At 42.1% G+C, this 5,873-nt stretch overlaps 1 protein-coding gene across 1 annotated transcript in view; it reads left to right on the top strand.

The window, feature by feature from the left end:
- Positions 1-5,873, top strand: part of LOC125295872 (cytosolic 5'-nucleotidase 3-like) — a 38,911-nt gene that overhangs the window by 26,940 nt on the left and 6,098 nt on the right. The gene's annotated exons all lie outside the window — the stretch shown is intronic.

Here is a 5,873-nt window from a genome sequence, read left to right as displayed (position 1 = left end):
TCCTCTCTTGTATGCCTCTTTGCTCTTCCTCAGCTTTCTTTCAGTTCCTTCTGCACACTCCTCAGTAGCTCTCTGTTCCCATCCCTAAAGGCCCTCTTTCTGTTAAGCACCTCCTTTAGGTCCCTGGTTATCCATGGCTTGTTGTTAGGGAAGCACTGCACTGTCCTGGTAGGCACAATGTTATCCACACAGAAATTGATGTACTCAGTTATGCAATCAGTCATGGAATTGATGTTGCTCACATGCTCACAGAGTACATCCCAATCTGTAGCCTCAAAACACCCTTGAAGTGTTTCAGTCACTTCCTGAGACCACTCCCTAACAGTCCGTGTGAACACAGGCTGTTTCTTAACAACAGGTTTATATGTTAGATAAGATAAACCAGGCTATGGTCAGATCTACCCAGTGGAGGAAGGGCAGTGGAGCTGTAGGCACCCTTAGTGTTTGAATAAAGCAAGTCCAGTGTTTTATTCTCTCTAGTATGGCAGTTAACATATTGCTGAAAAGTTGGTAGTGTTGCAGAGAGAGAAGCATGATTAAAATCTCCAGAGATTGCTATAAAGGCACTTGAGTACTGAGTTTGAAGTCGAGCAGTAACTGAGGTGATGACGTCACATGCTGTCTCAGCGTCAGACTAAGGGGGAGGTGTATACAGTCGTAACGATGGCACACATGAACTCCCTCGGTAGATAATAAGAACGCAAACTCACGGCTAACAGCTCGATCTCGGGCTACAGAATCTCTCCTGTCCAGGGTTACACCATCTGTTGTTGATGTACACAGCAAGCCCCCCTCCTTTCTTCTTACCGCTCTGTCTGTGATCTCTGTCCGTACAATGTGAAAGCCTGAAACAGTGACGTTTGAGTCCGGAATAAGTTCCTGCAGCCATGTCTCGGTGAAACACATAACACTGCATTCACGATACTACCGCTGTGTCCTCGTCAGCACTCCAAGCTCGTCCATCTTGTTCGCAAGGGACCTGACATTTCCCATGACGATCGAGGGAAGAAAAGGTTTAAATGTTCTCCTCCTCGCTCTCCGTGTGACCCCAGCCCTGCATCCTCTTCGTCTCCTCTTTAACTCGCCGGCGATTGGGGATATTGCTCCAGGCAGTAGTATGGGTTTAGAGAGTGCAATCAGGTGGTCGCGAAGGTAAACAATATTCCCGTTGGCATGGTGACCAGGCATAACAAAAGTAAAAAAAGCCAGGAGAATCAGCAGTAATCTTTCTAACAACACAATATCCATTTCGGCAAGAGAAATGTCAACCAAATGAGGTGTTTGGCCAACAGAAAGCACAACTAAACACAAAAAAAAGACAATTACATAAAATATTGATATGAAAGACGTGAAATAGAAGCACAAAGCCCATTTTCCTAGACGTTGGGAAGGCCCATTGAAGTGAATGGAGCATTCTGCAGCATTATGAAGAGCCGTGTAATAATGCTGAAGAATGCTCCATTCACTAGAATGGGCCTTCCCAACATTCGGTGGTCTGATATTTCTCGATAACAGACCGCTGCTAAGTATAACAGACTGCTGTCAAGGAAAATGCATTTTGGATATATAAACTTTATTACAGGCTCTAGGCCCAACAGCAAGACATACAACAACAACAACAGCAACAACAACAAGGAATAGATAAATAAACACATACAAACATACTCTGATTCATGAGAGTCTTAACAGGCACCCATACCAATGTTTCCATAAATATGATTGATATCTGAGCGAGCTGCACCTGGGGCTTGTGAGCATCATTATAATACAGTTTTGAGAGTCATCAAGTCGGGACATGAACTTAAACATTAGGTTCCTCAAGAGAGCCCGTAGAGTGCTTAGCCCTGAGTCACAAAAGAGCTGCACTGCTACTCCTGGGCTTTTTCAGCAGTATCCTCAGGCAGTCATTATATGCCACCTGAAGTTTGCGCAGGGTCTCCTGTCTCCTGTCTCCTGTACCCATAATGGGGCTGCATACATAGGGGTGCAGTATGCACGGAACAAGCTCACTTTCACATCCTCAGAACAGTGATGGAATTTCCGGACTAACATGTTTGCTTGGACATACAACATTCGTCTCTGCTAGTGTTGCACGGTGTATCGATACTAAAAAGGTATCACGATGCCTTCACGCAAAAAACGATACGATTTCCGACGTTTTTAGAATCGATACTTTATTAAAATTAACGTTCTGTGTCTGCGTGAACTGCTGCTCTCATTGCTCCTTGCATGCATCTAGGCAAGTGGGCGTGTCAAGCAGGCAGCTCTGAGTGAGTGAGTGCGCAGCCAACATCAACATACAGTAGTTCTTTGCCGACCGTCTTCGGCCTTGTGGATAAAACAAAAGGTGAAGTGAAATCTGCAACTATTTCGGATACATCGCGAATAGTGAAGGCAAGCCATCAGGTACACAGAGGCCCATTTGTGAAATATGTTTCAAAGTCATTTAAAAGCAGTAGGCTACGCATGGAACTTGGCTAAAAACCTTGCAGACATATCCCAACATTTTTGTTCAAAGAACGGCAGGTTAACGAATATGCTATAGAAAACACGACTACATGGTTAGTGCCAAGTTCTTCTCTTCTGTTTTAGTCTAGCCTAAGTGAAATGAGTAAGGTTCTCTGGGATAAAGCGAACCTTCCTTCATCAATTAATTTTGACGAGACATAACGAGCTGTAATCATTTTGACGAGACATAACGTGCTGTAATCATAGGGTGCTAACGTGATGAAAGCGCAATGTTCACGCCAGAATAACATTACCATAACTTGTAAACAATCTATTTCATGTTCAAACACACACACTCTTCTCTAAACACACACTTCTCTAAACACACACACACGCTCTTCTCTAAACACACACACTTCTCTAAACTCTCACACACTCTTCTCTAAACACACACACTTCTCTAAACACACACACACACACTCTTCTCTAAACACACACACTTCTCTAAACACACACACACTCTTCTCTAAACACACACACACTCTTCTCTAAACACACACACTCTTCTCTAAACACACACTTCTCTAAACACACACACACACTCTTCTCTAAACACACACACACACTCTTCTCTAAACACACACACACTCTTCTCTACACACACACACACTCTTCTCTAAAACACACACACACTCTTCTCTAAACACACACTCTTCTCTAAACACACACACACTCTTCTCTAAACACACACACACACACACACTTCTCTAAACACACACACACACACTCTTCTCTAAACACACACACACACACACACATACTCTTATCTAAACACACACACTCTTCTCTAAACACACACTCTTCTCTAAACACACACACACACACACACACACACTTTTTAAACACACACACTCTAAACACACACACACACACACACACACACACACACACTCTAAACACACACACACACACACACACACTCTTCTCTAAACACACAGACACACACACACACACACACACACACACTCTTCTCTAAACACACACACACACACTCTAAACACACACACTCTTCTCTAAACACACACACACACACTTCTCTAAACACACACACTTCTCTAAACACACACACACACTTTCTCTAAACACACACACACTCTTCTCTAAACACACACACTCTTCTCTAAACACACACACACACTCTTCTCTAAACACACACACACACTCTTCTCTAAACACACACACACACACACACACACTCTTCTCTAAACACACACACACACACACACACATACTCTTATCTAAACACACACACTCTTCTCTAAACACACACTCTTCTCTAAACACACACACACACACACACACACTTTAAACACACACACTTCTCTAAACACACACACACACACACGCACACTCTTCTCTAAAACACACACACACACACACACACACACTCTAAAACACACAGACACACACACACACACACACACACTCTTCTCTAAACACACACACACTCTTCTCTAAACACACACTTCTCTAAACACACACACACTCTTCTCTAAACACACACTCTTCTCTAAACACACACACTTCTCTAAACACACACACACTCTTCTCTAAACACACACACTTCTCTAAACACACACACTCTTCTCTAAACTCACACACTCTTCTCTAAACACACACACTCTTCTCTAAACACACACACACTCTTCTCTAAACACACACACACACACTCTTCTCTAAACACACACACACACACACATACATATAGCAATAGTTTGGAATAGTAGCAGCAGCCCACCTCAACGATAAATACAGATTTCATAGCCTCATTTACAATTGAAATGTCAGGAGTGTTTGGAATATTTTTAAAAATAGTCATTGTCAGATGTGTTATGTTATGATGGAATTACAATAGGGTTGAAACGATTCATCGAGTTACTCGAATAACTCTATTACAAAAATTACTCAAGGCAAAAACCCTGCCTCGAAGCCTCGGTAAATTCCTATGACGCGCACTATACGCGCAGGGATCTGATTGTTCCACACGGACCGTTGTTCAGGAAGCACACCACTAGCGCGTGAATCGTGATACATTCTGAATTTAGCTGGCGCGATGGCGGAGTCAAGATATCCATAAATGGCAGAGAATGTCTAAAGTTTTCAAGTAAAGTTTTGGGATCATTACATACTCAAAAAGGAAAAGAACAAGCATCTGAACCTAAATATCCACTCCATGCTGTTTCACCAAGCGTCAATAAAGTAGGCTAGGCCATGTATCAATCTATCTAGCCTATCTATCATCTATCTACGTAGCCTATAGCCTACATTGATGTTGGCTGATTTTAATCACATACTGTATTTGTAGCGATGTCGTGATAGCTTGTTTAGCTTTGATGTTTTTAAGTAAGTAAACTTATTCACGTTCAATTGCAAGACAGTATGCCTAAAAAAGAACCCCTCACACACATGCATGCACCCTCATCTTTCCTCACACACCACACGTGTGCACACACACACACACACACAGGTTGCTAGGTTACCATAGCAAATAGGCTCACCCCAGAAATTATAGTTTAGTAGCCTAATGGTAAAATTATTTGTTAGTAGCCTAATGGTAGGCTATTTTTAGTAGCCTAATGGTAAAATTATTTGTTAGTAGCCTAATGGCAAATGCTGTAGGTGTAGAAATCTACATAAAACAGATATTTATGTTGATGTCAGGTCTAGATTACAGCATGAAACTTGTTGTGCATATTAATACATTAAATTGCTTTCCCTCTTCTCCCTCCCATTACTTAACAACATAGTATGGACAGCTTTGTTCACCCAGCTAAGTCATGCACAAGAGGCTGCAATTTTACAGAGAGCATTTTGAACATTATTTAATTGATGGCACTGGCACTTAAAAACACTAAATGGGTAAATTGCAATAAATGGGCTTAGAATAAAAAATGCAAAAAAAAAATGTATCCGATTAATCGATCGATAAAGTGCTAGATTAATCGATTACAAAAAGAATCGATAGCTGCAGCCCTAAATTACAATTACATTTCTTCTATGGTCCAGGTTTGCTGCATAACAGCGGCTTGATTAGCAAAGACTGCAAAAGCAAGGTAAGACACACAGACACAGACACACACACACAGAGTCAGTTTGTGCCCTGTGCCCTTTAGAGAGAGAAAGAGACAGAGAGACAGAGACACACACATATACACACACCCTTGAGAGAGAGAGAGAGACACACACACATACACACACACATATACACACAGTCTTGAGAGAGACACACACACACACACACACACACACACACACACACACACACAGTATAGTAATGTTTGTGATTGATGGAGCTTTGCCCTCTGGAGATGTGTTTGTGCCTCTGGAAGACACACAGTTACTCACACAAGCACACACACACACAC

This window comes from Alosa alosa, chromosome 6 (genome assembly GCF_017589495.1).
Source record: "Alosa alosa isolate M-15738 ecotype Scorff River chromosome 6, AALO_Geno_1.1, whole genome shotgun sequence".
NCBI lineage: Eukaryota > Metazoa > Chordata > Actinopteri > Clupeiformes > Clupeidae > Alosa > Alosa alosa.
Note: the sequence above shows the minus strand (reverse complement) of the source record. Positions and strands in the feature narration are given on the sequence as shown.